This window comes from Cebus imitator, unplaced genomic scaffold, assembly GCF_001604975.1.
Source record: "Cebus imitator isolate Cc_AM_T3 unplaced genomic scaffold, Cebus_imitator-1.0 Scaffold203, whole genome shotgun sequence".
Taxonomy (NCBI): domain Eukaryota; kingdom Metazoa; phylum Chordata; class Mammalia; order Primates; family Cebidae; genus Cebus; species Cebus imitator.
Genome location: NW_016107518.1, coordinates 1268191 through 1291909, shown reverse-complemented (window position 1 = coordinate 1291909; position 23719 = coordinate 1268191). Strand labels below are relative to the sequence as shown.

Sequence of the window (23719 nt, the reverse complement as noted above, 5' to 3'; positions counted from 1 at the left end):
TGTTGACCAGGATGGTCTTGATCTCTTGACCTCGTGATCCACCCGCCTCGGCCTCCCAAAGTGCTGGGATTACAGGCTTGAGCCACCACGCCCAGCCAAGCCCATTATCTTTATTGCAGTTTTATTTGTCTGAAAATATCTTCATTTTGCCTTCATATTTTGAAGGGCATTTTTGCTAGATATAGAATAATATATTTGCAGGTTTTTTCTTTTAGCATCTTAAAGATGCCATTCAATATCCTTCCAGCTTCTAAAGTTTCTGATGCAAAATTATCAAATCTCACTGTTGCTCCTTCGAAAGTCTTGCGAATTCATTCTCCAGTTGCTTTTAAGATTTGCTTTTTAGCTTTGGTTTTCGGCTATTTGACAAAGAAGTGCTTAGGTGTGGTTTTCTTTGTAATTATCTTGCTTGGGTTTCACCCAGCATCTTGAATCTGTACATTGATGTCTTTGATCAGTTTGGGAGGGTTCTTGATCATTAGCTCTTCCAATTTTGCTACTGTCTTATTCCCTCTCTCTTCTCTTTGGGACTCCATTTACACATATATTCAAACTTTTGATAGTTTCTCATATGTCTCTTGTGCTCTGTTATTTTCATTCTTTTTTTCTCTGTGGGCTTCAGTTTGGATGATTTATATCCAAGCGTGAACTTTTGAGTTCATTAATCCTGTCTGTTGATGTTAAATCCATCCAAGGAATTTGTGATTTCAGATATTGTATTTTGCAGTTCCAGAAAATCCATTTGCTATACTTACAGATTACAATTCTCTGTCAAAGTTTTCTTTTTAACTATTCTGTTGCATTTCCCATTATCATCTTCAAACATATTTGTAACAGTTATTTAAAATGCTTTGTTTGCCCTACAATATCTGAGTCATCATCTGTGGGCTTTCTTCTATTATCTTTTCATCTCCTGAGAAAGTGAAATTGTATTTTTCTGCCTTTTCGCATGACTTAGAATTTTTTATAGTTCACTGAAGATTATATATAGACGATCTGAACTGAAGATGATGATATTTTTCCCTAGGTAGGTTTTACCCTTTTCTTATTAGGCAGATAAGGTAAGAGACCAATCACAACAATATGATCAGAAAATGAACCAGATCGCAGTTGAATTGTGGTTCTGCTAAGATCAGTCCCTGGTTTGATGGAGAGCCTGTCAAGTCTCTAACTCCTCAGCCATAGCACACGATGGGAAATTCATTTATGCCTCTTAGAGGTTTGAGCTTGGCTCTTTAGCTTCCCACTCAACACGGCTTCAATTTTGGCAAATACAAGAGCAAGACCAGCTGTGTGTTTGACACAAGTTCCCCTTCCTCTACAGGTTGTTGTCTCCTAATTACTGTGAGAGTGAAAAGTTTCACTTTGTTATTCCATGCCCCTACCACAGCCTCCCATGCCACTCACGCAATCCACAAATGTGGGAAAAGCTGGCCATGCTTCAAGGGCTCTATTCAATCGGAAATCCCACATCTTTAATTATGAGAAATAATTAGACATTGTATCATCTTAAAATATTTTCTGTATTTTCTTTCTCTGAGACTCCTATTAAATGGATGTAGGCCCTTATACTTTTGTCACCCATGTAACTCTTTTTTTTTTTTTTTTTTTGAGACAGAGTCTTGCTCTGTTGCCCAGGCTGGAATGCAGTGGCGTGATCTCGGTTCACTGCAACCTCCACCTGCCAGGTTCAAGCTATTCCCCTGCCTCAGCCTCCTGAATAGCTGGGATTACAGATGCACATAACCACGCCTGGCTAAGTTTTGTATTTTTAGTAGAGATGGGGTTTCACCATCTTGGCCATCTTTAACTCCTGACCTTGTGATCTGCCTGCCTTTGCCTCCCGAAGTGCTGGGATTACAGGTGTGAGCCACTGTGCCCCCCTTTTTTTTTTTTTTCTGAGACAAAGTCTTGTTCTGTCGCCCAGGCTGGACTGCAAGTGGTGCAGTCTCAACTCACTGCAACCTCCGCCTCCCAGGTTCAAGCAATTCTGCTTCAGCCTCCTGAGTAGCTGGAACTACAGGTGTGCACCACCATGCCTGGCTAATTTTTGTATTTTTAGTACAGATTGGGTTTCACCATGTTGGCCAGGCTGGTCTTGAACTCCTGACTTCAGGTGATCCATCCACTTCGGCCTCCCAAAGTGCTGAGATTACAGGTGTGAGCCACCATGCCTCGCCCACTTTTCTTTATATTTTCTGTTTTTAGACTCTTCCCACATTTTTTTTTTTTTTTTTTTGAGATGGAATCTCGCCCTGTCGCCAGGCTGGAGTGCAGCAACACGATCTTGGCTCACTGCAACCTCCATCTCCTGGATTTGAGCAATTCCCCTGCCTCAGCCTCCTGAGTAACAGAGACTACGGGTGTGCGCCACCATGCCTGACTAATTTTTGTGTTTTTAGTAGAGACGGGGTTTCCCTGTTGGCCAGAATGGTCTTGATCTCCTGACCTTGTGATCCGCCTGCCTCAGCCTCCCAAAGTGTTGGGATTACAGACATGAGCCACTGTGCCTGGCCCCAATATTTTTGATGTTGGTGATTGTCTTCTGCCTAATCTTCCAACTGTCTAATTTATTTTTTGACTGAATACATTCTGCTGTTTACTCCATCTACTGAGTTATTTCTTGCAATGGTTATTATTAAATGTTGTCATTGCCAACATTCCTAGTTATTTTTAAATCATCGCTTTTCTTGCTTGACATTTACAGTATCCTCCCTTATGTCTTAAAGATGTGTATTGTCCTTATTGTAAATCCCTCATCTGCCTAGTCTGTTCATATTACCTCTTTTGCTAGTCATTCATCTGGTGGTTGTTTTGGCTCTGAGCTCATGTTCCCTTGGAAGTGTCAGCTACTTTGGTGAATAATGTGTACTCTGTGGGAAGGAGTGAGGTTAAAGACAGGGCTCCAGCTTTGGCTTCTCCAGGCAAAGGTATGAGAGGAGTGCCTTAGGGTACAGAGCCTCCAGCAGCTGTTACCCATTTGCCACAGTCCACAGACAAGACAGAGTGCCTCGCCTTCCAGAGAACCTCTCTGACATCTGCCCTAGTCATTGCTCTTTTCCAAGAACTGCCTCCCTATATGTAGTCTCTTATCCCAACCAAGGGTACAAGAGGAAGGAGAGATTGCTCCATGGCTCCTGGCCAGCCTTCATCTATTGAATCTGTAATCCCAGCTACTCGGGAGGCTGAGACAGAAGAAGTGCTTGAACCCAGGGGGCAGAGGTTGCAGTGAGCCAAGATCGCACCATTACACTCAGCCTGGATGACAGAGCAAGACTCTGTCTCAAAAAACAAAAAAAAGAAAGAGAAAATAGGCCGGGCATGGTGGCTCATGCCTGTAATCACAGAACTTGCACTTTGGGAGGCTGAGGCAGGCAGATCAGGAGGTCAGAATATTTAGACCATCCTGGTCAACATGGCGAAACCCATCTCTACTAAAAAAAAGTACAAAAATTAGCTGGACGTGGTGGCACATGCCTGTAATCCCAGCTACTTGGGAGGCTGAGGCAGGAGAATCGCTTGAACCGGGGAGACAGAGGTTGCAGTGAGCCGAGATCGTGCCATTGCACTCCAGCCCGGCAACGGAGCAAGACTGCATATCAAAAAACAAGCAAACAACAACAAAAACAGTGCCATGTGTCCCAGGAGATCAATCTCCCCCATTTCGTAGAGCCCCTAAATCTTCACCCCTCTTCTCAGGCTCTGCTCACTCTCACCCCCTCACTCTCAGCAGATGATGTTGCCACTAACTGTCCTTTACAGGAAAAAAGAAAAGGAAGCCATTGGAAAGCCTTCCTCAGTTTCATATCTCATATCCTTGTTACCCCATCCTCAACTCCTCCCCTCCAGCCCAAGGAAGGGGTGGTCCTCTGCAGGCTCTGGGCCCTGCCCCTTTCTGCTTCCTCAGAGATCTCTACATGCCAATTATCATACCCCTTCTCCCTCATGGGACTTACTGTTTCCTCTCTCCTGGTACCTTCCCAAGGGTACATCAATATGTTTAGGTCTCTCAGATCTGGAAAAACCACCAACCACAGATAGAAGAAAATATTTGCAAATGATATGTTTGATAAAGGACTTGTATTCAAAACTGTACAAAGAACTCTTAAAACTCAACAAGAAAACAAACAACCTTATTAAAAAAGGGGCCAAAGACCTTAACAAACACCTCACCAAGGAAGACATGGCAAGTAAGCATATGAAAACATGTTCCACATCAAATGTCATTGGAGAATACAAACTAAAACAATAAGACATGACCACATACCTATTGAAATGGCCAAAATCAAGAACACCAACAACACCAAAAGCCGGTGAAGATGCGGAGGAACAGGAACTCTCATTCATTGATGGTGGGAATGCAAAATGGTACAGAATCTTCAAAAGGCTGTAAAGAAGCAGTAAGGTAAGTGAACGCAGAGTAGAGGAAGCAAGGGGGAGACAGATGAGATCAGAAGGAAAGCACAGAGCCAGGTCATATAGGATCATACAGATTAATTTAAGCACTCAACTTTTACCCCAGAGAATTCTGAGCAGAGGAATGACTTGATTTGCCTGCATTAAAGGGATCACTGTAGCTGCCGTGTAGAAAATAAACAATAGAGAGAAGTGGAAGGAAATAAACTAATCAGAAGGCCGCTGCAATACATGTAAATAATGAGGATGGCTTGGATTATGGTGGTAGCGGTGGAGACCATGAGAGGAGGTCCCGGTTCCAGATAAATTTCAAAGGTAAGATGCAGTAGGATTGTTGATGTGGGTTTTGTAAGAAACAGAAAAATCGGCTGGGTGTGGTGGCTCACGCCTGTAATGCCAGCACTTTGGGAGGCCAAGGGGGGGGTTGATCACATGAGGTCAGGAGTTCGAGACCAGCCAGGCCAACATGGTGAAACCCCATCTCTTCTAAGAATACAAAAAATTAGCTGGGCATGGTGGCACGAGTCTGCAGCCCCAGCTACTCGGGAGGCTGAGGTATGAGACTCGCTTGAGCCCTGGAGGTAGAGTGAGCCAAGATTGCTCCACTTCCAGCTTGGGCTACAGAGTGGGACCCCATCTCAAAACAAGACAGAAAGACAGGACAGAAGGAAGGAAGGGAAGGAGAGAGGGAGGGAGGAAGGAAGGGAGGGAGGAAGGAAGGAAGGGAGGAAGTGGAGGAGGGAGGGAAAAAGAAACAGAAAAGTCAAAGATGACTGCAAGGTTTTTAGCCTGAGCCAAAAGAAGAATGGAGTTGCCATCTCCTGAGACAGGGAAGACTGCAGGGTAAACGGTTTGTTGTTTGTTTTGGTGGCAGTGCTAGGCAGGAGAATGAAAATCATGAGTTTGATTCAAGACAAATTAGTGAAGATGTTGAGTAGGCAGCTGGGTACACAGAATTAAAAGATACAGTTCAAGCTGGAAACTCGAATCAGAGCATTCTCAGCACACAGATAGTATTAAAGCCGTCAGCCTGGATGAGATGACCGAGGGAGGGGCCTAGACCCAGAGGAAACAGCGTGAGTACTAAGTCCTGGAGGTCCTGTACATTAAGGGGCTGGGGAGAGGAGAAGCATCCAGCACAGGAGATTAGGGGGAACAACCAGCAGGGTGAGAGAAAGAACAAGAGTGGGAGCTGTTCTAAAGGCAGAGGGCGTTTCAAGAAAGGTAGTGAATGACTCAGGAGACGGTGAAAAGATTGGTGATGCAGGAGAGGAGAATTGCTGGCGTGATGTCCTGGAGCAGGTGAGCTGTGCAAGAGGGGGGCTGACCTCAACCGGAGCACAAGAAGGGAATGCAGAGGGTGTGGCCCAGTGCTCCTTTCTCTGCTCCCAGCTCTGCTCTTCTCGAGGGTGGCCTCCCCTTCTGCCCCCTGCATTTGACTCTTTTCCTGGTGTCAGACTCTGCAGGCAGCACCACCAGGGTAATTAGATCGACGTCTTCCCAAGTATATATTGTCTTAGAGAAGGCCAGACCTGGGCAGGTCCCTGATGCCTTTCACTTATCGAGTTCTTCCCATCCTTCAAGGTCAGCTATAAGCCCACCTCCTCTTTGAACCCTTCCCTGACCTCCACAGCCCCAGCCCACATAGCTTTCCCCTCCCCTCCCCTCCCCTCCCCTCCCCTCCCATTTCCTCCTTCAAGCCTTGCCTGGAGGAGCCTCCTTGGGGACCTAGGACAGGTGAGGAGAGGAGCCCATTTCAGGTGCATTTCCACTTATCACCAGGAGGGGGCTCAGAGTAGCAAGTGCCTATGTCAGCCATGATGGAAAGAACTTGAAAGGAATAGGGAAGTTGGAGACTCTTGATTCCTTTCTGGCTTTGCAGACTGCTTGTCTGTGGCACTAGCCTGCTTCATGAGTCCTGTCTGCTGCAGGGCCAAGGGGGGAATTCTGATGCTCTTAGTGAGAAATGGGGGCTCAGCAGGCTGCAGAGGAGCTTTGGGAGGACTCTGGGAGGTTAAGCTACCTCCTCCAGCCACATGTTAGTTTGTGGCAGGGATGGGAGGTGAGCTCTGATGTCCTGGTTTTCAGCCTGCTGTACTGTCAATGCCCCTTCCCGCCAGCCAGGGTCAGGGCATTCACCCCAGAGTCCAAGCCCTCATTCAGCTATAACAACCCAGGTGGGAGGTGGGGGAGCATGCGTGAAGAGCCTGGAGGAGACTGAGCCAGGGTTCCCGCTGTAAGCGAGCCCTCAGAGTGCCCGGGGAAATATGACACTTGGCTCGGGCCAGGTGAACACTGTGGGCAGCACACATCAGAACAGACCAGGGCTGACGCTGCCACCTGCTCCTTGGAGGAGGCTTCGGGAAGTAAGTGGATTGGTCCTGTTTGAGAGGACAGCCTCTGATAGACTCCCTCCTACTAAGCTGGGAGGAGCCGGAGAACATTTATGGAGGGGTGGAGGGTGATGGAGAGGGGCCGCATTTTGGCAGCAATGCTGACCCCAAAGAATAATGAAGGGCTGGTGGAGGAACTTCTAGGGTGAGGGGAGAACTCTGGCTGGAGTCACTCCTCAGAAGCCACACATCTGGCTGCAAATTCCCTGGGTGGACGAGGTCAGTGCTGCCGTTGGCTTGTAAGGATTTCTTTTGAAGTTACATCTGTGATGGACTCATCCTGAGAAAGGATGCGATGAAGAAGGAAGAGGTGTCATGTATGTTATTTTGCTGAAAGTCCTGTTTTAAGAAAACAAATGCAAGATTGTATTCATGAGCAACTGCTAACCACTATAATGGAAGAAGCAGTTAGGCTTCTAAGACATAAAACCCCATACCGGCTGGGCACGGTGGCTCACGCCTGTAATCCCAGCACTTTGGGAGTCCAAGGCGGGCAGGGCAGATCATGAGGTCAGGAGTTCGAGACCAGCCTGGCCAACATGGTGAAACCCCCATCTCTACTAAAAATACAAAAATTAGCTGGGCATGGTGGTGGATGCCTGTGATCCCAGCTACTTGGGAGGCTGAGGCAAGAGAATCATTTAAACCTGGGAGGTGGAGGTTGCAGTGAGCCGAGATCTTGCCATTGCACTCCAGCCTGGGTGACAGGGTAAGAACTCTGTCTCAAAAAAAAAAAAAAAAAAGAAAGAAAGAAAAGATAATATCCCACACCTGTAGTAACCTTGGGTGAGGTAGGCCAGTGGGCAGAAAGCCCATGTCCAGTGGCAGAAGCAGCGTGGGAAGGAAACAGTAGGAGAACTGAGCCGTGGTCACTGACTGAGGATGCTGCAACTCACACATCCTGCTTCGTGGTCTGGCTTGTCTGAGACTGGGTTCTTCCCTAGCACCAGTGACCTAAGTGGAGACCTAGCAGCAGCGAAGACATGGTCCCGAGTAGGGTCACTTTCATTGCAAAATGCCTGTCTCTGGGAGAGGAGGGGGTGGACTGAGAGAAGCCAGGGAGAGAAAAACTTGTAGTCTGCTGTCCTTTTTCAGGGATTAGGGTTGACATGAAGAACTGCAGGTTAAGAGTGCTCCATTAAGGAAGATTGGATCAACTACTGTCACCATTGGGGCAGTTAAATCTTCCCTTGAGTCCATTTGATAAGGCGCCCTGTAGGTGCCTAGGCATGTCACAAGCCCAGCTGAAAACAAATGACCACAAAGAGATCCTGTAACTCTGAAAACAGCAATATTAGCACTTAAGATTCAGCACCTGGCTGACTCCTGTAGTCCTAGCTAGTAGGGAGGCTGAGGCAGGAGGATGGCTCATGCCCAGGGCCATGAATTCAAGCTGCAATGAACTGTGATTGCACTGCTGCACCCTAGCCGGAGTGACAGAATAAGACCCCGTCTCTTAAAAAAAGAAAAGAAAAAAAAAGGATTAAGCACCTGGATTGAAATTCGGATTTCTGGATTTCGTTTTATCCACTGTCTTCCTTAAGAGAGCCATCACCAGTGGCTTGTGAGGCTGGGCCCCTTGTTCTCCAAGCCAGGGGCACTCGATCTTATTCGTCTAGGAACCCTTCATTGTTCTGGTCAGTGCCTGCTTCTCTGAGCCTAAGGGCAGGGCCAGGATAAGCCTGAAGTGCTCGCACCTGTGATGCAACACCGACGGAGGAGCTGACTTTCAGGTCAGCACAAGGACTGAGCCTGTTCAATTATTTGCATGTGAGAGCTATTAGAAAAAATCAACTCCCAGTGAGATAGAAGAGTTCTCCTGGTAGCCTGGCTGTTTCCAGTTCTGTTGTTTTGTTTTTTAAACTCTGTCCAGCCCTTCTGTGTGAGTGACCCCCCACCTTCCTTCTGACTCACCAGGAGCAGGACACACACTCTGAAATGGCTTCCTGGTATTGGGAGTATTGTCAGCCCAGGCTTTAGCAAAGAAATTGGAAAGGGAAAAGGGGTTGAATGGTTCCATTTCACTGGGGACAGGGAGGAAGACAGGTAATGGAAAGGGTGAACAGGAAGGAAAACAGATAAAGGAAAGGGTGAACAGGAAGGAAGAGGTTGCTGGTAAGTCAGACGGAAGCAGCTAGTTACAAAAGACGGCTTAGAAGCTCTTTGGTAATTTTGTTGTGTGTGTCTTAGGGCTTTAGGGCAGTGAAGTGTTCCAAAGTGATCCCCCTTGGAGGACCCGTTTCTCTTTCATTAGGCTGCTTCTGTTATTTTGCTCGCCAGACGCTTCCAGCTGGAAGCAGTTTGTTCTAGACATTTGAAACCTATTCCAAGATTCAATTCCCAGGGCTAAGAAACTAGAAGCCAGGAACCTGCAGTGGATGGTATGCACCGTATTCAGTTTTACACCGGGTTCAGTCATTTGAGAGAAATGTGGTTCCCTTAAGTCTAGGCTGGATGGAATGGCTCCCGATGGCAGCCCTAGGAGTCCTAAGTGAGTGGGCAGAGTGGAGTGTGGGTGGGTGGCCTTTGCCAAGACATCAAGGATTTGAGGCCTAAAAATGCAAACAACTTGGGAAGTAATATGAACCAACCAGCCTGAGGGAAGGAAGGCTAGTGCCAAGCTGTTGACTTAGTGTCACAGGGATCCTCGATAAAATCCCCACATGGGCCTTCAATCCCCGGCACTGCCAAGAATTGATTTTTGCTCCTCATGGAAGCAGTCAAAATGAACACAATTTCAGTATCATTCTTAGGACAGGCATCTCAGTGTTTCTGAGCTGCTTTCTATGAGAGGCACTGCTTAGCTGCTCTAAAAATCCAGAAATGTCTCCATAGCTTACACTATACAGTTAGGTTAAGAAATCCAGGTTGCTCGATTTAAGTGTATTTAAATAGATGAGAGAGACACTTTTCCTTTTGTAGGCCAAAGGAGGCAAAAGGAAGTTGCTTCCGAATTTCACTCATAATTTCTGCCCTGAGGAAAGTTGTAACAGAGCATTCTGTTTTACGGATCCACCGCATTTTGCCTATCCATTCATCTGTAGATGTAGACACCTGGGTTGCTTCCACATTTGGCTGTTGTAATACCACTATGAATATGAGTGTACAAATATCTCTCTGAGCCCCTGCTTTCAATTCTTTGAGGGTATGCCCGTAAGTGGAATTGCTAAATCATATAATAGTTCTACTTTTTTTTTTTGAGACAGAACCTAACTCTGATGACTAGGCTGGAGTGCAATGGCATGATCTCGGTTCACTGCAACCTCCACCTCCTGCGTTCAAACGATCCCCCTGCCTCAGCTTCCCGAGTAGCTGGGACTCCAGGTGAGCACCACCACCCCTGGCTAATTTTTGTATTTTTTTTTAGTAGAGAATGGTTTTGCCATGTTGGCCAGACTGGTCTCAAACTCCTAACCTCAGGTAATCTGGCTGCCTTGGCCTCCCAAAGAGCTGGGATTACAGGTGTGACCCACCTCACCTGGCCTATTTTTAAATTTTGAGGAACTACCAGACTGGTTTCCATAAGAGAGGCCGCTCCTTTAACAAGCTTTCCCCAAAGCCTCAATCAGTGAGTTTTTTTTTTTTTTTTCTTTGTTTTTTTTGAGACGGAGCTTCGCTCTTGTTACCCAGGCTGGAGTGCAATGGCACGACCTCGGCTCACCGCAACCTCCGCCTCCTGGGTTCAGGCAATTCTCCCGCCTCAGCCTCCCGAGTAACTGGGACTACAGGCACGCGCCACCATGCCCAACTGATTTTTTGTATTTTTAGTAGAGATGGGGTTTCACCATGTTGACCAGGATGGTCTCGATCTCTTGACCTCGTGATTCACCCGCCTCGGCCTCCCAAAGTGCTGGGATTACAGGCTTGAGCCACCGCGCCCGGCCCAATCAGTGAGTTTGATTTCCATCTCATTTCTACATTGGGTCACCTGACCACCTCTAGCTGCAAGGGAGTCTGAGAACCTATGTATTTTTCAACCAGGCACAGAACTTCTTAAAACAAATGCTATACTCCGTGGGTAAGGAAGAAGAAGAGAATGAATTTTATGGGACAACTAGCAGCCTAAGGGGAAATGACAACAGTAGAGGGCTTCAGGTAGTCAAGAGGCATTGTGGGAGGATTTGTGCTTTAGAAGACTCTCTCTGGCAGCTGTGGACTGAGGAGTCAAAGCCAGCAGAATCAGTTAAGAGCTTTCAACAACAATCCAGTGAGGAGTGATGGGGGCTCATGTGAGGATAGGGTGGCAGTAGGGTATTCAGGAAAGGGATGGATTCCTAAGATATTCTGGGGCGTCCCTTCATGCCTGCCTGGATACTGAAAGTGGGAAGGAGGGAGGGGTGGGAGGGAGGGAGGGAGGGGTGAGTCCAGGTTTTGAGCATAGTCCTTCCTATATATCTAGAAGGAGAAACAGGTTTCGAGGACAGGTGATAGTTCAATTTTGCACATGTTGAATCTGAGGAGCCTGCAGGATGATAGGTAGATAACAAGCGGAATAAAGCTTGTCCCAATCTGGGTCTTTCGGGATTGGTTTGTGATCTCCTTGGGGAACTTGAGGCAAAACTGGAGATAGCACATTCTGAGTCATCTACTCCTGTGCTGCCCAGGAAGCAGGTTGTGGGGAGGTGGGGGAGGTGAGGGGTGGGAGGAATAGAGGTGAGAGGGATGAGGTTGTTGTCCCCAAAAAATGCATGAAGACAACCTTCCATCCTGAGTTTTTCTGGTTCAGATGGGAATTTCTGTGTAGCATCCCCATTACTGAGTTCCCAGGGACAATCAGACAAACATTCTCTAAATCAAGGAGACCCCTGCATGCTGGGATGATCATTCTAGCTATCTGTCCAGAGCCAAGGGTCTGAGTCTCAGATGAGCTGGTTCTATACACATGCTATCTGTGCCCTGCCCAAGATATTTGCCCTTCCTAGGGGATCAGAGCCCTCTCAATCTGCTGCTTCCAGGAATGAGAGTGAATACTTGTTTTCTTCCCTCCTGACCTCTGCTTTTGACCAATTATTTTAAAATCTCCCCCCACAGACACGCTATAAACTGCTCTCTGCTCTTCCTTCACTGGCCGTCATGGCTGAGTGATGCCAGACTATAAATCCCCTAGGACAGGACCCGTGTCATCACCACAGGGCACAAAGCACAGGACTGACTCTTGCTGAAGGGAAGGAAAGCAAATTCCTCTAGAGCTGTTCAAGGCCGCCTCAGGGGTCCTGCAGCAGGGCTTCTGGCTCCCTCAGCCCAGGGACACCTCTCCCTGTGATGCTTCTTTCTCAGGTTGCTGGGCCAAGTGGGGGCTACTCATCCTGAGACCTGTAAGGCCAAACCCAGGCTCAACAAGGCTGGACAGGGCCTGGCAGGGTAGCGGGGAGCAGTATGGATCGGTTCAGAGTTCCTGGAGGTCATCAGGGCCCAGACAACTGGGCTTCTCTGTTGCCATCCCTAGGAGCAGTCGCCAATCACACAGACATAGCCACTGTGTGATTCAAAAACACCGTCTGCATGTAGAGTCAAATACAGAGTTGCTTGAATGTGTTCACAAATATACACACCCATGCACCACCACCGCTACCCATACACCACATGCACACTTAAATTCAGGGGGCAAATCCTGCTTCCTCCCTTCATAGCTGTGTGCCCTCAAGTGACTTAATCTCTTTGTATGTTAATTTCCATATCTGTAAAAATGAGGACAATAATGGCATTCACCTCAATGTTAGTTGTTGTGAAGATTAAATGAGAATAAACGGTAAAGAGCTTACAAGAGTGGCAACACCTGCAGAGAGACACACGTTTTCATACTTATTCCCAAGCCCTGCCCAGCACTGCCGCTGGCATTGGTGGTGAGCCTGGCAGCAGTACAAGGTTGGAGTCCCTTCATCCCGCTGAGCCTTGGTTTTCTCATCTGTGAAATGGGAATAATAATATCTACGTGGAGGGGCTGTATGGAGGGACTAAAGAGGCCCAGCATGGAAAGCTCCTAGCCTAACTCTGGCCCATAAAAGCCTCCCTACATTGTAGCTCTCACTGTCCCTATGAAGAAGAACAGATCCAAGAACAGGTGGAGGGATGGGCTTTACCACGGCAAAATCTGGACAGACCCGACCTCCATCTCCTCCCACGCTGGAGCGGGGCCGTGTAACAGGGTCCAAGGCCACCGGGTGTCAGGCCTGCTGGAGCCAGGTCTGGCCAGCAGTCTGGGCTGGGGCTGGGGGCAGGGCTGGTCGGGTGGCCGTGGGTGGAAGGAAAAGAGGAAAAGCAGCTCAGTGGAAATTGTCCTGCGGTTGGCTCAGGCGCCCACGACACTGTATTTATAGAGAGCTCCCCGCAGCTCTTAATTTCGCGCAGTCGGGTTAACCCTTTCTGGGCTGTGGCGCCAGCATGGTATGGAGGAAGAACCCAGGACTGGGGCCCGACAGCAGGATTCCAGCCGTGTTCCGCTGCCAGTCGATGACCAGTTAGTCACCCGTCCCCTCTCGCGGAAAGGAAGATTCGGCTCTTGGAAGCGTGGGAACGGGGTGGGGGGGTGGACAGCGCCCGGGGGTTTTCCCCGCCAGGGTCAGGCCTGGGGGCGGGGCGGGGCGGGGTCCAGTCGGGGTGCTCTGCCCAGCCGGGTGGTTCAGGCCTCGGGCCGCAGCCGCCGCCGTGGGGCCAATCCAGCCTTGGGGGCGCACCTGAGCCGCCTTCCCGGGTCCCCGGCGGAGTCCCCGGCCCGCCCCGCCCCTCGGACTCCCCGGGCCGCCCCCGGTCCCCTTTCGGGCCCTGCCTCGCGGCGGCGGCGGCAACATCGGTTGCATCTGGCCCAGGCTGGGCCGCGTCCGGAGTCCCGGAGTCGGCGCGGCGCGGTGGGAGCTGGTATGCGCGGGCGGCGCGGGGTGGGGCGGCCTTTGTCTGGGGCGGGTCGGGCCAGGAGTCCCCGGAGGCCCGCACCTTCCAGCGCAGGGCAGCCGGAGCCACGCCGGGGCACCCTCCCTCCGGGCTCCCGCTCCCAGGCCCTCTCCCGGGTCCCGGCGGCCTCCGCGCACAGGAGTCCCGGGAACCGCGGGCGCGGCTCCAGCCCTGGAGCTCTGGGATCAGCCGGGAGCTGGGGGGCGCCCGGATCCAACTCCGTCCACCTCTTCCCTCGGGCTGAGAGGGTCCCGGGCGCCGTCTGACCTGCCGACCCCGGAAGCCGCGGAGCCGGGCGGGGTAGGTGAATGCACTTTCGGAGGCCCCGGGTCTGGAGCGGGCACGAGGGCAGATCTGTCCCGTGTAGAAGCGTAACGAAGCCGCCGGCCGGGGCTGGGGGGTCAGCGGGGGTCTCCTGGGCCCTGCGGAGGAAAACGCCCAGCGCGGGGAGGGGAGCGGCGGGGGGCGGAGGGAGGGCGAGGGGTTGGGTGGGTCCACTCCGCGGGGCCCTGCAGAGCGAAGGTGTGGGCGACGGGGGCACTTCCACAGGCAGGCGTGGGCATGAGGGGTCAGGTTCCGGGAAGGACAGGTAGAGACGGCTGGCAGGGGCCAGGGGGTGAGGAGGTGTTGGGGGTGGGGAGGGGACCGGGATGGGCAGTTTGGGCTTGGGAAGCCTCGGGAAGGTGGGGGTGAGGTGGGATGGAGAGGAGATGCCGGTGACGGTGGAGGAAGGTGGGGACTCCAATGGAGGCACACTAGAAGGGAGGAGATTAAATCACAGCGCCCAGGGCCCTCCCTGCCACCGTTTAGCTTGCGAATTGGCAGGTTTGGCCGCCTAAGGCAGGGGATTTATTTCTAAGCCAAACCTGCCCTAATGAGAAAAGCGTGATGGATGACTCAGATATGGGATCTATCACTGAGGGAAAACATTAAGCGAATACTAAAGCAAAAAAGAAGTGTGTGTGTGTGTGTGTGTGTGTGTGTGTGTGTGTGTGTGTGTGTGTGAGACTGGGGGGGGTGCTATTTGTCTTAATTCAGAAGAACTATTTACCTTCAAATTGGATGTGGATAATTGTAAATGAATCTGATGTCTTCATTAAATTAAAGCCCCGGGTCCTTTTCTTACAAGCATGTCTTTAGCAGTTAGTTTCTATATTAGAAAGTAATGAAGCTGCTTTGTCTTTAAGAGAGTTCTTTATATAGTGCGACCTCCTCTAGTTCCCTCTGGGCTCCCAGAAGTCCCTAGGAAATCTGATGCTGTGCAGCCTTCCTGGTAGTGTGGGGGCCTGCAAATAGGTGGGACAGTTTGAGGCCGAGAGGAATTAAAGTCTAAACTTGAAGTCTAAACCTGTCCAATGGGTTGGGCTGATCTGAGTGCAGGGCAGGGTGGAGGGCTATGGGGCTGTAGGGTATGAACTGGCTCATATTTCCAAGGAAGTATTTTGGGTGAGCACCTACGTTTCCCTGATATCTGGAGTTCTTGAGTTTAAGCACTAACACTTAAGGTAACTGTCGATCATGGAAATTTACATACATCACAGTCAGCTGACTGGAGTGTCCTGATGTGAATGCAATTTTCCTTCATGACTTTGGGTCAGCCCTGTGGACCTCAGTTTTTGTAGTGAGCGGCTGTATGGCAAGGGGACTCTGGCCAGGAGAGAGCTTTGTTCCTGCCTTAAGTGTTTCAGTAATGCTGTCTGGATCTCATGACTGACCTTTGGAGTTCTTCCATGTGGTTTCTCCTGTCTGCAGTAAGCTTTCCAGCGTACTCTAGACTCCTGTGCTGTGAGACATGAGCTGGTCAGAGGTGATGAGGAGCCTGTGTTAACATAAGTCTCAAGTGAGGAGGGGTGTTGGAATCTGAGGACCCTGTTTTCCTTCCTGTCCCCTCTTCACTCAGTCCAGGCACTCGATGGAAGCAGGTCAGCTGAATGTCTCATGCTCAGATACCTGACAGCTGGGTTGGGTGCTTTAATATTTATGGAAAGGACAGTTATAGAAATAGAGTCCCTTCAAAGTAGTCCTCTGGGGTGTCTGTGTCCTTATTAGTTTGATTCCTCCTGTGAGACTTCCTCCATCCTTAAACTTTGGCCTTCTCTGGAGGAGTACATCTTCATTCTTTGGAGTAGGATTTGAGTTTGACATGGAACTGGACAATGCTGTTTGGAATCAGAGAGGCAGCGTGATAAGAGAGCCATGAGTTGGAATCCCACGGCACCCAAAGAGACGCCTAAGAAGTGTTGTAGAACAAGTGACTGGATGGCACTTGGTTGGACATATGGTGTTTGGGGACTGTGTAGAAAAATGACCAAATCCAAGCAGCCTCTGAGATTATGTCCACATGGGAGCTGTTAAGCTGTGGATCTGAGTCACAGGGTCAGGGAAAGAGGAAAAATGGCAGGTAGGGCGATGTTACTGCCCATGAGCTTATCCGCTGAGTGGGTGGTGACTTCGCATTGCCATCCTTTCCTCACACCCCCAGGGAAGTCCACCAGCAAAAGGGGAAGGGCACGCTCAGAGCCTGGGGGAGGGGCAGAGGGGTGGGGAGTGGTCTACATGATATTTGAGAAATTTCCTTTGGTCTTGTTGTCTCAGAATGGACCCCACACCTGGAAGAGGGCCACATGTGCTGCTATGCAACCCTTGCCTGCCACCCTCAGTTCTGCTGCCCCTGCAGTATGTCAGATAGGAGCCTTGGGTTTTCAGGTTTGGGGGTGGGTAGGGCTGTGCTGGTGGCTAGACATTATCTCATTTAATCCTCATAGTCATCCTATGAGGTAGGGTATCATGAACACCATTGTACGGTTGGGGAAACTGAGGCCCAGAAAGGGCAAGTCACATGCCCAAAGACACACAGCCGGCAATTGGTGGAGCTAGGCTGTTGTCTGCTTCCAGAACTGGCTTTTTCTGCTGCTCTGGAGGCAGGACAGGTTTTAGCCCTCTTTCTGGAGTCTGGCAAGATGTGCCAAGGGTTCCCATAGGGAGGCAGAGAAGACTCATCTAGGGAACCAGAGAAAGGGCAGGCCTGACCTGGGTGACCCAGTGACTAGTGGCCTTCACGGCACAGTAAGAGCCTTTGCTGAGGGTTCTTCTCTTCCAGAGCCTTGGCCTTCATCATGCTGGGGCTTTCGGGAATCTCTCCTCCACCCTTCAGTCCTGACCATTGCTCCTAGACAACTGCCCCCATTCTCGCTTTCATTCTCTTTGTGGTCCAGAGAAGGGTTGCCTGCTCCACACCCCTGATGCCATTAGGCATTTGACCTTCCCTAGGCATAGGGAGCATCATCTGTGGGAAGAGGAGTGAGAAGCATTTCTTGCCGGGAGCCTTGGAGCAGGGAAAGACACTGTCTCTGGGAGGCAGGGGTCCCAGGTTACCCTAAAGGTAATGCAGGCTTCTCTCTTGTGGGAGACATTGAAATGTGTCCTGGTGGGAATGCTCTGTGCTGGGGGATGCAGCAGCAGGAGGGTAGGAGCCCATGGTACTTGGAGCTGTGACTGTGCATCTGGGAAGAGGAAGGGGCCGAGGACCATGAGAACGAGTTAGAGCCAGAGATGGAGGCGAGTTTTGCATTTGCTACTTTGGAGCTGGGGCAGTAGTGGGGTTCTAGGTGAAAAGTGGGGACACAGAAGGAGTAATGGTCCCAGAGACCCAGATGTGTGGCCTGACAGAGGAGGTTCTTGGCCAGGGAGAGCAGGGTAGGGGCAAAGTGTTCGCTCAGTGCAGAGGCCTCATCTAGGAGGCCTTGTCCCCATGTTTGCGGCAATCGTAACAGCAATACTAGTACTGCAGTTTTGGTACTGGGCACTTTACTAAGTCCTCTCTCTCTATTGTCTTATTCTCATAGCAGCCCTGGGGGGTAGGGATTGTTACCCCCATTTTAGAGATTTGGAATTGGGTCTCAAATATGTTAAGTCATTTAAACTTGGTCATGTGTTCAGCGAGGCATCGGTGTCAGGATTTGAACTCAAGGCTGCCTGCTCCTGAGCTCATGCTGTACCTTGGGCAGGCAAGGCAGCCTGATGATTCCGTTCAACAAGTGAGGAATCCAGGCTGAGGGGCACTCATCAGCTGGTGGCTGATGATTGAACATGGGACCTTGGGCAGCCGGCCACCACTCTCTGGGCACAGATTTCCATCTGTACAATGGATGTGGAGCAAGGCACTGGACCAGGTAAAGCCTAAGAGGCCTCCTAGCTCTGAGGACTGGTGGAGACTGCTACACTCCTCAGAGGACATCCCTGGGAGACCCAGAGGAGTGTGGTGCTTAGATGGAGAGGGGTCGGCAGTTATTCTGCTAGGCTGAGCCTCTTTCAGGGTAGAAACCAAAGGAATTTGGAGGCAAGGAGGCATTTAGGCAGATCACATCTGGAGAAGATGCACATTTCCTTGAGTGCAGTCTGGAAAGGCTTCTGGAAAGGATAGGATTTCCAGGTATGTTTGCGTGGGCACCTAGCAGGACTCAGCAGATATTGAGTGAATGCAGATGTGTGTGCTGGGGGCCTGCCACTGTCAGACCTGAGATCTGCCCTCTGATGAGGTCTCGTGTGCTTTCATCCCTTTCCTTCCCCTCCCCATTCCCCTTGTTGCCGTCGCTTCTTTTGACTGAACCTCCTCTGGACCCAACGTAGCTTTCCCTTTTTTTTTTTTTTTTTTTTTTTTTTTGAGACACAGTCTCGCTCTGTGCTCTGTCACACAGCTGGAGTGCAACGGTGCAATCTTGGCTCACTGCAACCTCTGCCTCCTGGGTTCAAGCAATTCTCTTGCCTCAGCCTCCTGAGTAGCTGGGACTATAGGCGCACGCTACCACACCCAGCTAATTTTTTGACTTTTTATTTTTAGTCAAGACAGGGTTTTACTGTGTTGCCCACGCTGGTCACAAACTCCTGAGCTCAGGCAATCTGCCCGTCTTGGCCTCCCAAAGTGCTAGGATTATAGGCGTGAGCCACTGTGCCCAGACGGCTTTCAGTTTTTTGAGGGCTCTGTGCCTCCCATGATATTGTGTGTGTGTGTGTGTGTGTGTGTGTGTGTGTGTTTGTGTGTGTACACGTGTGCCCACAGGCATGTGTAGGTGAGTTTCGCAGCCCCTGCACATGCCGTAGTTCTGGGAAGATCTCGGCCCTGCTTTTCTGACCAGCCCTGATGACATACTGCTGTCCTGACTCACACAGAAATCACTTGGAGAGGAAGAATTGATTCCTGCTCTTGGGTGGGATCACGGGACTGGGGAGTGGTGCCCAGGGGACAGCCTCGAACACAAAAGGCCAAAACTGACTCAGATTATCAGGAAAAAGGAAGGCGAACAGGGAGGCCATTCCCAGAGAACTCTACGGACTCTCCCATCTCTCTTCCAAGGCTGCTGCCCATTTATGGAACACCTAGTATTAATTAGGTCCGTTTTGATAATTTTACTCATTGAGTTCTATAATCATCCTATGAGGGTAAGGTTTATAATCCCCATTTTACGAATGAGCAAACTGAGGCTCAAAGAGGGTATTTTCATAAAGTTTCATTACTAGAAAGTGACAGTCTGGATTTGAACCTGTCTCTCCAACTCCAAAGTCATCTTCTTTTTTTGTTTGTTTTTGTTTTTTGTTTTTTTGAGATGGAGTTTCACTCTTGTTACCCAGGCTGGAGTGCAATGGCACGATCTCGGCTCACCGCAACCTCCGCCTCCTGGGTTCAGGCAATTCTCCTGCCTCAACCTCCTGAGTAGCTGGGATTACAGGCATGCGCCACCATGCCCAGCTAATTTTTGTATTTTTAGTAGAGACGGGGTTTCACCATGTTGACCAGGATGGTCTCAATCTCTTGACCTCGTGATCCACCCGCCTCAGCCTCCCAAAGTGCTGGGATTACAGGCTTGAGCCACTGTGCCCGGCCCCAAAGTCATCTTCTTAAAGATGACTCCTTCCATGAAGCTTCTTGCAATTATGCCAGCCCAACATGTGATATGGTCACAGCACGGGACTGTGGTCAGTGCCCTTTGATGGTTGAAGAGATGAAGACCCAGAACGGCAAGGGTTTGCTCTAGGTAGTCTGGCAAGTGAGTGATAGAGCCTGGTCTAAAGTCCAGTATATCTCTGTTGTTGCTGTTTTTTCATTTTTCTTTTGTTAATTGCAAAAGAATTACATGTTCATAGTTAAAAACAGAGAAGTGTATCAAGTAGAAAACAGTAGCAAACCCTCACCCTTATTCCCACATTTCAGAGTTGCATTCACTCTCAGGCATCCAGATCCTTTCCCATCCATCTGTCTATCCAAACACACATTCATTCATTCATTCACTCACTCACTGAATAGTGCATTGAGCACCATTATGTGCCAAGCCTTTGCTAGAATTAAGGATGCAATAGTTAAATAAAGCAGATGTGGTTCCTTCTCAGGGAGGTTCCCATATATCATGAAGAAAACAGACTGGGTGCAATGAATAACAGGGTCCTTCTTAGAGTGGCAGATGTCTTACCTGACTTTTCTGTCAAAGCCACCCTCAGAATATGGAGGTGTTACCTTTTATCTTATTCCATGTTTTACTGCTATAACAGAATACTGCAGCCTGGGTAACATATAAAGAAAAAATGGTTATTTGGCTTGTAGTTCTGGAGACTGGGAAGTCCAAGGGCATGGTGCCGGTGTCTGGTGAGGGCCTTCTTGCTGCATTATCGCATGGTGGAAAAGCATGTGAGCGTGCAGGACAGTGAGTATGGGGGCAGCCCTTACCCTTTTATCAGGAACCCACTTTTCCTGTGATAACAGCCTTAATCTCTTCACTTCTTACAGGCCCCACCTCTTAATACTGTTACAGTGGTAATTAAATTTCAACATGAATTTTAAAGTAGGCATTCAAACCATAGCACCCATGTCATCTAGGTGGAAGGAACTGTTATTTGCAACAACCCTGTGAAGTTGGAAAGGGAGTCCTATGTTGTAGAAACTGGAAACAGCCCACTGTGTTAATGGGCAAATAGGAAGAGATGAGGCTGGGCAGGTGGGCAGGGCCAGGGCAGATGGGGCTCTGTAGGCTATGGAGGGGCTGAGATCTTATCACAAGGAAAGTGAACAGCCCTAGCATTAACTATGGAAGGTAGCGACATAATATAATTTATGCTTTTATATTAATAACAATTATTCTGGCTGTTATATAGAGTACAGGTTGGAAAATAGAATTGGGTGGGGGAATCAGAGAAAATGAAGTGGCGAAGGGGCTGTTATGGTTATCCAGGCAAGAGATGATGGTGACTTAGAAGACCAGAAAGAGAAGCAGAGGTGGAGAAAAATAGAGATAGTGACGATGTAGCAGACATATTTGAGGAGTCCTTCAGTTACAGATAATAGAAAACTAGCTCAAGCACATTTAAAAAAAAAAAAAAAAAAAAAAAAGAAAGACTAGTTCAAGTACCTAGGCAGTCTATGTGTGTAGCTTGCTTCAGGGATAGGGGCTTAAGTGATGGTTTTAGGGCTCTTTATCCTTCTAGCTTCCATCTCTGCCTCTTCCTTTGTTTGGATCAATTCTTTAGATTGTTGGTAGCAGATAGATTTATTGCTAACAGTCCCAGACCGTATCCTTCTTAGCAATCTCAGCTAGAAAGAATCTTTTTTGATGGCTGCAGCAGCAAGGCTCTGAGGAAGTCTCCGATTGGGCGTGGCTTGGCTTACAGCTCGTTCTTGAACAAATCACTGTGCTGTGGCCGGGCAGGGTTTCTCCAGTGAGCCAGGTCTTGTCACATGCCCAGGCCCTAGGCTGGGAGGACAGCTCCACCACAACAGCTTGGACTGGGTTCCCTGCAGGAGTGTGGAGCCTTGCTATGGGAAGAGGCCAGCATGGAACAAGAGAAGAACACTGCAGACTAAAGGACATGGCGCAAAATAACTGTGTTAAGACTAGCTGCTAAAGACAGAGGCGATTTTCTGGGCATTGAATTTGACTCTTTGTCAAGGAAAGGAGCAGAAGATGTTAAGAAGGAATGGACGTTTAGGCCAAATGGGGAGGTGATCATCTGTTTTAACTGGATTTGTCTTCTGGCCCCTGGGATTGCCTGTCCTGGTACAGGATGAACCTGGAGATAGTATCTCTGAGAAGCTGTCAGGGATATTTCAGGGCAGCCTAGGGTAGAAGAGCGTTGGAGATGTGGGTCACAATATTCCACAGTTTCCTGCTGTGCACAGATTCAATCCAGGGTCCTCACCTACCTCCCTCAGCAGCCCCCTTGCCTCCTCTCCTGAGTCTCAGCCTCTCCTAAAGTCCCATCTTCCCAGAATATGCCGTGGACATCTCCTCTTCTGTGACTGCTCATGCTGTCCCCTCTGCCAGATAGCTGAGATGGCTCCTCTGTGTGGTCCTTAATGAACCTCCCCAGCCCCCAATGAATGGCTTGATCCTTTCATCCAGGTTTAAGCCTACTCCCCCATCCCCTCCCATAATACCTTGTATAAATGTGTATCAAAGGACTAGTCATATTATATTTTAATGATATATTTGTTTCCCAAACCTTTTTTTTCTATCTTTATTATGAAAATGTGAGAGTTTATGCCATTTAGCAGCTCTGTAGTCTTGAGCAAGTTGTTGAACCTCTCCATCCCTGAATGTACACCTCGGTGAAATAGAGTAATAATAGTACCTACTTCACAGAATGGTTGGGAGACTTAAATAAGTTAATATGTGTAACAGCACTTACAGCAGAGCCTGGTGCATAGCTTTCAGCAAAACTGGCCTTTGTTATTGTTATTCGATAAAAGCAAAATAATATATATAACATGGGTAACTTTTGAAGCATTATAAGGAACATGCCACCCAACTTAGGAATGAGAACCTCTGCGGTTGAATATTTTTATGTATGATTCTTCATCTCCATGCATATTGCATGCACGGCCAATGCCTGGTACATGGATGATGAATAAGCTTTTGTTGAATGAATAAATGAACAAATGCTGGAAGACTTGAGATGGGGACATAACCAGCTTTATGGGGAAGATGGTAGATTATGAGAACAGCAGATCAGTAATCTTGTTCTTAATCCTGATAAAGTCCTGAAACCAGTGAGCAAATGAGCACTTGAAGAAGAGCCCATTAGTAGGCACCCGCATGGCTTTACTGGGGGTTCTGCAAATGTACTTCCTTTCTGTTTTTTCTCCATTCTGGCTCCATCCGCAGCCAGAAGCAGGGATGCTTCTCATGACAGCCCTGGGGATAAGATGGGTAGATAAGAGCTGAGTAGCAGCGCGGGTGGGAGCGCTCCTAACCCCAAAGTGCTGAGTGGTGAGTGGACATTGATCCACGGACAGACGGTGCTGTGGGCTTTCCTGTTCCTGTCCTCTCCCTGAGGATGACACCAAACACAAGCAGAGAGAGGAGAGGAACCTTTTCCGATGATATTCATTCATTCTTTTTTTAATCCACGAACAAATTATGTAGCATCACGTATGTACCAGAAACAGTTAAAAGAGTACTTCAAAGATCACGACATGGTAACACAGCATGTAAATACTGTATAGTTAATGCCGCCAACTGTACACTTAAACCTAGATAAATGGCCAACTTTATGTTATATCTGTTTTACAACAATTAAAACAATATTGTGACAGTTGGAGGAATGGACTCAGTTTAGCTGGGTGAAATGAAATAGTAACAAATGAAATACCCTATAAAGCTCCACCCCATCCTCAACTTCATGAGAAGAGAATGGCAGAGGTGTGGATTAGCAGCAATGAATGTGAATCACTTCTGATTGTTGGCTGCAAATTTGATAGTCGGTTATTTTGGTGAATAGCGTGACATGGCTGCTCAATGGTGACTTCGTCAAGGAAGATCAAATACTTGCAGGGCTTTGATAAGGAAGGGGGCAGACTTGTTCTGTGTGGTCCAGGGGTCAGATGAAGACTGACGTGGGCTGTATTGGAAGACAAATTTGGGCTAAGCGTAAGGTAGAGCTTCCCACAATGAGCGCTGTCCAAAAGCAAGTGGATAGCCTATGGAGGCCATGGGTGCCCATCACAGGGGAGGGCAAAGATTGCGTTTATTCGGGGG

General features: G+C 48.9%; 1 protein-coding gene across 4 annotated transcripts in view; it reads left to right on the top strand.

The window, feature by feature from the left end:
• Positions 1-13168: 13168 nt before the first annotated feature.
• CD276 (CD276 molecule) overlaps positions 13169-23719 on the top strand; it is a 34034-nt gene continuing 23483 nt past the window's right edge. Inside the window, exon 1 of one of the 4 annotated variants that reach the window (XM_037745540.1) lies at positions 13169-13266. The gene's annotated coding sequence lies outside the window, so the exon portion shown is untranslated. Of the gene's footprint in view, positions 13267-13433; positions 13665-13700; positions 13998-23719 lie in introns of those variants that run through there. The other 3 variants (XM_017548057.2, XM_017548056.2, XM_017548059.2) reach the window with 3 other exon arrangements.